This window comes from Clupea harengus, chromosome 10 (assembly GCF_900700415.2).
Source record: "Clupea harengus chromosome 10, Ch_v2.0.2, whole genome shotgun sequence".
In the NCBI taxonomy this organism is placed as follows: Eukaryota; Metazoa; Chordata; class Actinopteri; order Clupeiformes; family Clupeidae; genus Clupea; species Clupea harengus.
In genome coordinates, this window is record NC_045161.1 from 11,447,469 (window position 1) to 11,459,676 (window position 12,208).

The following is a 12,208-nucleotide window of genomic DNA, read 5'->3' on the forward strand; positions in this document are numbered from 1 at the left end:
TTTGGATGGCTCTACGGCTGGCGTTAGTGGAGCCGAACCTTGGTGCATCAGCCAGGGCTTGAGGAGGTGAATGATCATCAGAGGTGGACTCTTCATGGATGTGTGGAATCCTCCTTCCCAGATCTTTCATCCGAAGGAAGTTGTGCAAAACACATGTGGCCTTCACACACTCCTCCGCTACCTCAGGGCTGGTCCCAATAACACGCCGGTACATCCGCCACCGAGAAGCGAGATGGCCAAAAGAGCACTCAACCACCAACCTGGCCCGGCTCAGTCGATAATTGAACACCCTCCTATGGTGTCCAGGGAATGGCCGTAGCAGGTGAGTCATGAGCGGAAAACCCGCATCCCCCACAAACACATAGGGGAGTGGCCCCCGCTGCTCTGCTCCTGGGATGGCAGTGTCAGGCGGTATATCAAGAGTGCCGTCTCTGAGGCCCTCTTCAAATGCCTGGAGTTTCGGCTTCCACTGTCACTGGTCCTTCCGAAAGCCCCCAACATCCACTACCCTGAAGAGGTGGTCCGCATCAACCACAGCCAGGAGAACCAATGAATAGGTGGACTTATAATTAAAAAAGAGGGACCCGGAATTGCATGGACTTTGAATGACCATGTGCTTCCCATCAATCGCCCCGAGACAGTGTGGAAAGTTCCACCGCTCCTGGCCCTCCAGTCCTCAGCTTTGGGAACTGGGAACATAATTTAGTTATACATAATTGATCCCTGGTAATGGTCCCTGGTATGCATTCTCTCTCTATATCATACAGAAGCTTTACAAGTCAAATGAAAGAAGTAGCCTACAGCAGGCATATTGGTGATCAGTATAGTTAATCAAAATTAAAACGTACCATAGGCAGATGGCAAGTCGCTCTGCGGGTCCAGTTGCCAACCGCATCATAGTGTTGGCCTTCATGATAAGCGGAGCTACTTTGCAGAGCAACTCGTCTCAGTTTTTTTCTCGCGTCATGCGGAAAAACTTTTTAAACAACACTGCATCCAAACGCAGCTCCTGGACAAGTGCATGGTATTCACCCTGTCGAGATCTTCTCTGCAGGATGGGGTGCACCCTAAAACGACGGACACCAAGTTGCTGCCTCCTATGCAATGCATAGACAATAGCTACTCTCAAAGCAAAATCGGAATCCATGTTTGTATGAAAGCTCCCGAAAGCAGGCTATCTCTTTGTATTGTATGCCCCGAGCATACAAAGCTGAATCTGATTCTGAGCGGGAAAAATATGATTGGTTGTTTTAGCTATGACGGTTGCGTTGCAAAAGGTAAAACCCATGCGCCAGACTCCTCCTCCGCCATCCGTTGGATCAACGCATTCCAACGCGTATGTGTCAGTCCAGTGTAAGAGCTACCCCACAAGCAAGGTCAAAATGTAATCTCCATGGGGAAGACATGGAGCATGCGCGTAAAGCATGCACGCCATATACAAACTCTGCAGAAGAGAAAGACAACAACAACAAAAAGAAAATGGCGAACGGAAAGGAAAGCTCCAAGCCCAAATCTGCCGCTACCTAACTGAAAACTTAATTGAGGGAGCTGAGCGCGGTTCCATGGCAATGTTCCGAAAGCCCGCTGTTGTCAGCACAGCAACGTGAACCACTTTAGACCACATGCACATCCCAATGATTCACACAATCATAACATATAAATGCATTTATTTCACAAGCATGAACTTTAATTCAGAATATTATTATACAAACATGGCATTTGCATCGCGATGATACAAAAATACTTTTATGATAGCCAACGCATGCATGCTTTGTCAGTGCTTGACAAGATCTGCGTAATGTCCTGCGACAATCTGTCGGTGATTTCCTTCGCACGAGTGGTACCCCATATTAGAAAAGCAGAGTAGGCTAAGTTAACAAATATTGCCTAGGAAAAGTTATATGCGTGATAGCCCGGTGAGCGGCTCCGCTCCGCTGCGCAAACTAAATGCTGTGTGTGTTTTGTGCCACTTAAAATATTTCTAAATTATGCCAGGGGGACTATTTTTCGGAATATCGGGCTTTCGGAACACTGGGCCGTCCCCCTGGACGCGTTGCTAGGCAACATCATTATCAACAGAGTCTTTCGTACAATAGGTATTCCAAAACACAAAAGATAATTCCAACAAAGGTAATCCAAAGCACAGAAGATATTCCAACAAAGGTAATCCAAAACTCAGAAGATATTCCACCTTCGGACTCCGGTAGGCCAGTTACAAAGTCCATAGATGTGGGACCAGGGTCGGCGTGGAATGGGAAGAGGAGCCCATGGGGTCGCTGGTGAGGATTCTTACTCCTGGTGCAAATGTAGCAGGCCCCCATAAAAGACGCCACGTCCCTTGCCATACCAGGCCAACAGAAACATCTTTGGAGAAACTCCAAGGTTTGTTGAGACTCAGACCCCGTTTACACAATGGGAAAACGCATATATTTCCATGCGGTTTGGCCTTTCATTTACACGAAAATGGAGGTTTTATCACGGAAAACGATGATTTCTAAAAACTCCGGCCAAAGAGGAGATTTCTGACAACTCCGTTTTTGTGTTTGCGTGTGAACTAGGTCAAACGGAGTTTTAGGTTCTCAAACGTCACAGTATGCGACTAAAAATGCATCACATCATGTGAGCGTCCTATGTTTACAGTTAGTTTGCTTACTGATCATGGATGCTGTTAAGGTAGTGCTCATTTACACGTTAATGCAAACGCCTGTTTGTATTTACAAACACAACTGCTTTTCTATATGGAGGAGCAGAGGCGAAGAACTGCACGGAGGTCAGCAGTCTTTCTACTGCTTTCACTCCCAAGACGTAGGCTACATTGCCTGCCAACGTCGCCGCTGACGGTTTTGGATCCGACCAGGGCGAACTGCTGTCTGGTGGGAAAACTTCCAGAAAGAAGTCGTCTTCCCGGACGAATGGCATAAGAACTTCCGAATGTCGCGCTCATCACTACTGTTTCTTTCGGAGTTACTGCATCCCTCCATAGAAGGGCGTATTTATGCGGGTTCATGTAAACAGAAACTTTTTTGAAAACGGTCTTGTGTGTACAACGTTATTTTTGAAAATGGAGGGGCAGAAATATTCGTTTCTGTAAATACCCGGCTATGTGTAAATGTGGTCTCAGGGTATGCAGTGATGTGTGAGGCATGGCTCCACTGAAGCACCTGGGATCGTACCCCTCCAGGAACATAGAGGAGTCCGGGTCTTTTTGGACCTGGGCCTGGTTCGTCCTGCTGAGCCCGTTTGACCTTATCCTCTATTCCCCAGCGGATGGATGCCACAATCCGGGAAGCGGGATAACGGACCTCACCTGGTTCGCCGAGGAAAACTGCCTGGACAAAGCATTAGGCTTAATGGGCCTCATTCCCGTTGTTTTCTAACGGACTTTGGATGACCAACGTAAGAAAAGCTCTCAGCCTGATTCATGAACGCCTGAAAATGGGTTCTTACACAGCCGAAGTGTTCTCAGCTGTGCTCCCCCAAATGAAGATTCTCACAGACCGTTCACACCTACGCGTTAGAATGCGTTTATCCAACGGATGTCGGAGGAGGAGTCTGGCGAGTGGGGTTCTGTTGATACCAGAGACGTTATAGTGAGATTGATAGGTCTACAAACCAATCACGCCACTAGCAAGCCGTTTACCTTGTAGGTAGTAGCATGCTAACATTAGATTGGGGGCTCAGACACCTCGCAAATCCTATCAGACGTATATTTCAGTTACAATAAAGGGTTTTTTACATTGTACAGTGTCTATTTCTCGGTAACTTAAAAAAAATCTAAGCAAAAAAAAGTCAAACAAATAACTTTTAGGTACAAATACGACCATCTACAGAGTTTGGTCCGCCATTTTTTTTTTTTGAGATTGCCGCTTTTTAGACGTGAGCATATACGGGATCTGATTGGCTAGCGCCTGTGCTGTCAGTTATGCATGAAAGGCAATTTGATTGGCTGCAAGCAATGCATGAAACGCAACGCAACGGAACCCAACGGAGCCACAATTCAGTTTGGCAAAGGATGACGTCACCCCATTCAAAGTGAACGCAAAGGTGTGAATGCTCTGTTAGATTGAATGCGCGTTCTCATGCACACGCCCCGCCATCTCCTTATAAGGGCACGCAACCGTAGTGACGTGTGCAGTCAGAATCGTGTGCAGACAGAATCAACGTGAAAGCAACACGAAAGAAACACAATCGACATGTCTTAGCGGATAGCAAACACTGGTGGTGTACAGGTCAGTAAATGAAGACCTAACTTCACCGGTGCAGAGGTGGAGGTATTGCTGCAAGGTGTGGAGCATAAGCGTCACATATTGTTCAACAGTGTTAATGAGGGGTACAAGCCCATCCAGAAAAATGAAGCATGGCACGGCATAACACGTGAGGTTAACGTGGTGTCAGGACAGGGGCGCACATCGGCCGAAGTTAAAAAGAAATGGGCTGATGTGAAATCAGAGGCCCAAAAAAGAATTGCAAACTTTAGGAGAGAGATGCTGGCCACTGGGGGAGGTGGATCCTGTAATGTTTAAGCACGAATGAACACAATTTCTTCATACACACCTTCTCAGGTTTGCCACCTGCTGCGTCCAAACACATCCACCGCCCTTTCAGCAGCCCGATGCTGCACTCGACGGTGGAACGAGTCTGCGCGTGCCTCTCGTTGTAGTCCACCTCTGCTCCGTCTGAGGGTTGGTGAGTGGGGTCATCAGCTCAAGGGGCCAGTGCATACCTGCGATATCCTAATAAAACAATTAATTCAAAGAATAGAGGCCTACTGTTGATAGAACAATCAATTCCGCTCAGATACTTTCCAATTAGCCACGAGTCTCCAGCGTCTCCTTGCTAGAGGTGCCCACCCACAGCGCTGTTGGACAAAACGTAGGAGTCATGTGCACCTCCTGGGAAGCGGGAGACCACATTGAGCAGGTGGTTCTGGGCGTCGCAGATCATCTGTACATTGATGGAGTGGTACCGTTTCCTATTAAGGTAGGGGAATGGCTCTGGAGAGGGTGCCTTGATGTGCACGTGTGTGCAGTCTATTGCACCGATGGTGTTGGGCAGACCAGCAATTGTGTAGAAGGCCCTCTTCACCGGGATCTGCTCCTGGTCGGTGTATGGGAAGCGGATGTAATCTGGGACCAGTTGGACTATCCCATCAACAACTCGCTGGAGGCTGCGGCTGATGGATGGCAGCAAAATGCCCACCCTGTCTCCCAGTTCCCTCTGGAATGTGCCGGTGGCTAAAAAGCCCAAGGCGGACAGTACCTGGACGTGTGGTGGCACAGGGTTGGAGCGACTGGGCCGGCTCCTCAGGGCCGGCTCCAAAGTGTTGCACAGCTCCAGGAGGAGAGGTCTTGGAAGCCTGAAGTGTCCAATGAGGTAGTCATGTACAGGCGCTCCCTCCTTAGCGCACAATGTATTCTAGAAGCAGTAGTTGTGCCATATTGTGTGTGTATGCCTTTTTTATATGATGTTCAAGTCCACGTGCAAGTTAAAGGTTTTCTTTGTCACATACAACATCATACCAGTAAGATGAGCAGTTGATTGTTTCTCCACTGGCTCTTACAGTGTGCACACTAAGCAAGGTAAAAAAAAAAGAAAACAACAATAAAAAAATAACTACAGAGAAAAAGATGGTTTGTGGACTATTAATACAAAATTGCATTAAATACATGAGTAGGCTACTTGGCTACTTTCACATGTTTATTTACATAATGTAGATGTGTCCACTCTATATCCCACTGTGGGTATATCCATGTGACCGAGTTTAGTGCTTATTTATTTATGCACTTACATTTGCAGTGTTCGTGTAGTGCTTTTATTTATTTTATGACATCACGATGCCTTGTAGAATCATGACTATAAATGTGAAACATAATTGTTAATGATACAAATATTCTCGTATTTCCACTTAGTTACTGCTAGTTATGTACCATTAGAAATAGTTAGTCCTCATATTTAAATTTAAGATTCCTATATGTTTAATGTATGCACCTTCCTACCAAAGCAAATTCCTTGTCTGTGCAAACTTTCATGGCGAATAAAACCTATTCTGATTCTGAACAAAAGACAAGAATACCTGTATTTCCTATTTTCATCTTTTAAAAAATATAGCAAATTGTAACAAGGCACAAACAAAAACTTTGCTCAACAAATTATTCTTCAGTAATCTTTCTGTTATGTCACCCAGTGAAAACAATATTACGCAGCATAATGAAGGACTACAGCTACATTCCAACCTGAAACATAGGTCTGAAATTGAAAAACATTGGGTAAAATTGAAGAAATAAAAAAGAAAGTAAAACCCACAAATTTAAACTACAGTATCATTTGTTACCTAATTTGTATTAAATCTTTTTTGAGTTATGTCACCCAGTAAAAAATTATATTGAGCAGCATAACCAATGTTTTCAGCTACATTTCAACATGAAACATATGAATTAAACATGAAAACATATAGCAAATTTGTAAACAAAGTTATAAAAGGTTATAAGGCAAAAATTACAACAACAGTATCATTGATTATGTCGTGTCTAAAATATACACACACGCGGTCCCATTTAAGCAGGAGTCGAACAGCAGATGGTGAATTCTTCAGTAAAGATTTATTGCAGATGTTAAACCACAATAAGAAAGTTCTAGAATGTTTCTGTCTGCCTAAATTCGCGCGCTGCCATTTAAACCTCTTCTGACACTCCCACTTCAGCCTTGACTGGCTGACCCTGTATCCAATCACATCATTAACCTCTAACCTGACTCCATCCAATCAGAAAGCTTAAAATGTGTATCATGACCCATCCTCTACCCGGTGGGCCAAACCCCTTTTCTAACATCGTGTTTAGAGTGTATCTGATCATCAAACTAATTAAATGAATTATCTGACTTTCCTTCTGAATCATATTAAAATATCCCACAATCAACATATTATTTTGTAGTGGTCTCTCAGTTAGCCCACCTAGAAAAATGTAATATTTTGCAGCGTTACTATGATTACAATGTTAATGAGAAACATTGCTGTGAAGTGCAGGATACAACAAGCTGCATGATTTTGAAACATATAATGACAAAAGTCAGCATTGATGTATTGTAAATGTGACAAAAACTCAATATTAAAAAACAACAAAGTAAACATTTATGTAAACATATTTAAATATGGGAAAAATGACATTGTTTTATCAAGTTTCATTTCAAGGCTTTTAGTTTTGTTCAAAAATGACATGTTGATTTATAATCACAGTTTTCAGTAACACTTCTACACTTCACTGGGCTCAACAGGTCTTAAAGATCCCAGCTGTCAGGACTCTTTGGTGAAGGTAACATAGGAGAAGCCATCGCCTGGTGTACTTGAAAAACTTGATGTGTTGTCTCATTTTCTGCCTGAGCACTGGTACTTGGCTTTGAGTCCTCGTCACAAAAGGAAACAGCAATGGCACGTTTGTCTCGAGCTGTAACATCAACTCTGTCGTGCTGCAAGATCTTCTGCACGATGTGGTCACTTTGATTTAGAACATTGTTGTCAATTGGTACTAAGGAGCGAATCACTTTGTCATCTAAGATGAATTCAACATGGTTTTTGTCGTCATCTTCCAAAACAATTGTTCCCTTCATCACCCTAGCCAATTTAGTGTTCTTGCAGTATTTACTGCACTTGTCACACCTTGTCATTAAGGTGGAAGTGTTGACATTAAAGGTGCCAGTATGGTACTCCGACTCCGTTACGGATGGACGGATAGGACGGACTTAATAGCATTTCTGTTGCCTTTATGGTTCTCCGAAGGCTGGGGGTGCTGAAAACAATTCACCGCCAGAACAGTAGGTGGTGAAGCGTTTTTTTGTCGAAGACACGTTGCTTTGTAGCGTCTTTGTAAGATAGAAATCGTCGTTGTTTATCTCCCACCTCTCATCACACGTGTGACCCTCCTACCAGTTGTCACTAGTCAGACGATGAGTGCAGCAGGTGCAGTCACATAATATTATATTAATGAGTGTGTCTAATGCTATATAACCACCTGAAAGGGCAAACTTATCTCTATCATGGTAGGTATTATTTGTGGGGAAAATAGTAGCACTCTATAACAAAATGATATGCTTATCTTATATACACTATAGAAACTATTAAAAAACGATTCCATGAAATGAATACGTTCTTATTTTCTTTGGTATTTTTGTCATATTCAGATTTGCAATGATGATGATTGCTGGGTAATATGTATGTTGTTGTGCAATGGCAAGTCTCTATTTGATCATGTGACGAGACGATACGATATAGACAAGGCTCTGGTTTTGTGAATTAATTTCTCCACCACCAAGTGTATAATCCAATGTGAAAAATGATAAACAAAAAGATTGATATAATTGGAAACAAAAAGATACATACAAACTGTATGTACAGTCAAAACTACAATGTACTACTCTAGGTCACTAAACTGTGGCAGTCAGTGCACAGAAGACAAACTCACGTTTCTGAATTCGCTAGAGTAGAGCATAAACTAGCTCACAATAAACTTTCTCTCCAAGAAGTTCTCATCACAGACGTCTTTCAAGAAGACGACCTTAGAGAAAACGCCTTTCTGTCGAAGTCGTCAGCGTCGTCGTCGACGAGTGTTTATGTACCTCCTCCAGGCTTTCCTCACACACAGAGAACGATGGCAGCTAACAGACAAAGACTGTTGATGGAGCTGGAGCTGCTTGACATGGAAGAGGAAGTGCTTTTAATGCAACTTATGAGACAACAGAAGAGGAGACGGAGGCGTAGGTGGTCTGTGCGCCCACTACATCAATCGAGGCCGACGACGGGAGAATATGTATCTCTTGTTCGACAGCCACACTACCTACCCTGTCCCTCAACCAGAGATTGGGCAGCTATAGCAGCGGAGTTTTGGCAGACCTGGAACTTCCCAAACTGCGTGGGAAGCCTCGACGGCAAGCATGTCAGGGCACCACCTCATGCCGGGAGTGACTTCTTTAATTATAAAAGTAGTCACTCCATTGTCCTGATGGCAACATGCGATGCTAGGTATCGCTTTACCATGGTGGACGTAGGAGGCTATGGACGGCAGAGCGATGGTGGCGTCTTAAGGGAGAGCTCATTTGGGTCACAGCTGCTTGACAACAAGCTGAACCTGCCGCCATCGGCGTTTCTTCCCGGGACCAGGATCAGTGCCCCGCACGTGATCGTTGCTGATGCTGCCTTTCCCCTGCACAACAACATTATGCGTCCATTTCCAGGTATGTCACAAACCATAATAATGCATTGCAAGTTGCATAAATTTGACAGAACGTAGTATCTTATTTGTAATGGTGGTGCAACGATGTAGTAACACTGCATGTATTTTTTGTTGTATTATCAGGGGCAGACCTGAGCAGGGAGAAGACCATTTTCAATTACCGCCTTTCCAGAGCCAGGAGGGTAATTGAAAATGCCTTTGGCATCATGGCGGCACATCGGAGGATTCTTGGCAGGGCAATGGAGTTCATGCCTGACAAGGCTGGGGATGTGGTGAAGGCTTGTGTAGTTCTCCACAACTACCTGGCCTACACAGATGATGTGACTCCACTTGAGAGCCGGTACATACCGCCTAGTTACATGGATACAGACTTGGTGGGAGGGACGGTACAGCCTGGTGAGTGGCAAGGAGTGGTGGCTGGCGATGCCAATCTGACACAGACACCACAGATATCAAGGGGCCGTGCCAACAGAGCTGCTGCGGCTGTGAGGAATGACTTTATGGAGTTCTTTCTGACACCTGCAGGAGAGGTTGCATGGCAGAACGACATGGTGTCGCGTGGCACACTTCCCAGAACCTGATACGCTGGCTTTTTGTAAATATTGTAAATAAAAAAAACTCAACTGTCTCAAAACCTTTGGTGTGTTATTTTATCCTTACTTTGCCTACAAACAAGGTGCACAACACAAACCATTCAAACAATACTAGAGTGCTATTTACAAAGTGCAAAGAAGCACCATAGTGTCTATTTCATACATCAGAGCATAGAAATTAGAAGGATTTAAAGAAAAAAAGGAAATTAGAACATGGTTGGCATAAAGAGTTCTAATATGAACAAGCATCTTCATTAAAGCTTTTTCTTGAAAAGAAGAGTGCTTTGGTCCAACCATTCTCTTGTATAGTACTAGAGTGCTATTTACAAAGTGCAAAGAAGCAGCATAGTGTCTTGGCATGTGATCAGCCCTGGTACAGTTGCTATAGGTGTGAGAAATGATGAGATGCAAGAGGGAGCGGCCCTGTGGCACTTGACCTAATGATTTTACCTGTTACATTCAGATGAATTTCATACATCAGACCATAATCCCACATATCTGTTGGCTCCTGGCCTTTTGTCTATGTAGAGAGTCATCAGACATGTTCCTGTGTGCTAGAGCTATTATCAACTGATGGTTGTCTTTTGTCTACTGCCACAGGCATTTGCATCCATATGGCCCTGGGCCTAGACATGTCCTATAGGTGTGAGAAATTCATTGATGCTGATTTCTGATTTAGCCATGCAAATAAATAAAAAATAAAAAAACCTGTTGAAGTTAAGTGTTTTATTTAAAACAAAGATATATTCAAACAACAATAATATATAAGCGTATATTCAAACAATAATAAACAAAATACGCAATAGTGCAAGTAAAGTACAAACAGAGTGCAAAATAAGTAATAAAACAACTAAGTGAAAATAAGTACAAGAAACATCGAAATAAGTAATATAAAACACGTGCAAAAAGGTAATAAAAACAAGGTGCAAAATAAGAAATGTTAACACTGTATAAGTAATGTAAAACTATTTATAGATGGTGGTACGTATTTACAAAACGCGGATGGTCAGCCTGGTTGTTATACAGCAGGGCGTAAATCTGAAGTTTTATCTCCCTTTGCGTGTCTTTGTGTAGTGTCTTTGCCAAGACACCTACACTATTGCCAAAACAAGTGTTTTCAAACTGTGGTGGTGGTGGAGAAGGTTCAACGGGCTCAAAGTCCCTGTACATTTGGACCCTGCGCTCCTCGACCCTTGCCATTGCCTCAATGACACTCTGATCTTGCGCCGCCCGTCTTCTCTTTGGTGTAAGCGGGGATAGCGGTACCATGGGTCTGGAGGCTTGAGGGGTGGATGGAGAGGGCGGAATCCTGGAGGGTGGAGGGGTGCATGGAGTCAGAAACCTGGGTGGTGGGTAGCAGGTTGGCTCAACGGAAGCCTCAGGTGCTGGTGAGGATGTCGGGGGAGGCCTCAGGTGCTGAGGTGGCATAATGGCTCTGTCTGCTGTTCATAATAATAAAAGAAAAGGCAGTTGTTGGTCTGTTAGCAATATGAAATTTGTATCTGGCTACAATTCAATCAATTCAACTTTATTTCGCCATGTATACAGATACTAGGAATTTGATTTGGTATTCTCCATGCAGGCTATAGCATCACAAATAACAACAAGACAACACAGAACAACAGTACAAAGACAGATAGTTTATCCTGTATTCCGTTTTGCAAAATGTTGAAGCATACAACGACAATTTCTATCTGGAGTGTGGCTCCCTCACTCCGATTACACTGCTACCGTGAGCACAAAGAGGCTGTTCAGAAACCGAGAAATATTTACCTTATTGTCGTAATTAGAGGACGTCTCCCGATGTTTGACGAATGGGTCCAACCACGACAGAAACGTTAGGATGGCAGGCATCTTCTGCCCTCCTGCATCGCCACTTCTGCTTTTAAAAGTCCTCTTGGCCCTCACGAACTTGTCCCGCAACCTTCTCCATCGCGTTACGCAGTCTTTAGTGTCCAGCTCTACCGCTGCAGATATCGCTCACCACGAATTGGCAGTCATTCGCGCATCTTTATAATCTTTTAGCGATGTGTTAGAGGTGAGGATATTTCCGTACCTCTTCCGCAATGCGCTCTTCGGTGTTCGTGATCTCCATAAGTTTTTTTGTGGATTTTAAACATGGCGGTGTTGTGATATATAGGGAATGAAACAGGAAACGCGAGGTCCAGAAATGTGAGATTCCGGAAATGATGTTTGGAAATGATGTCGTAGCGGACCAATCACAGCCAAGGGGTATCCGTCGCTGTACAGCATGTCATGACAGATCAACAGGAATTTCAACGGTGCGCGGGAGAGCTCTCTGAGGGCCCCGGAGACGACAGAGAGGGCGTTCCAGGGCGTTCCATCTATGTGTAGGCGTTCCCATGTGTCCGTAAACGTGTAGTACGGAGTACC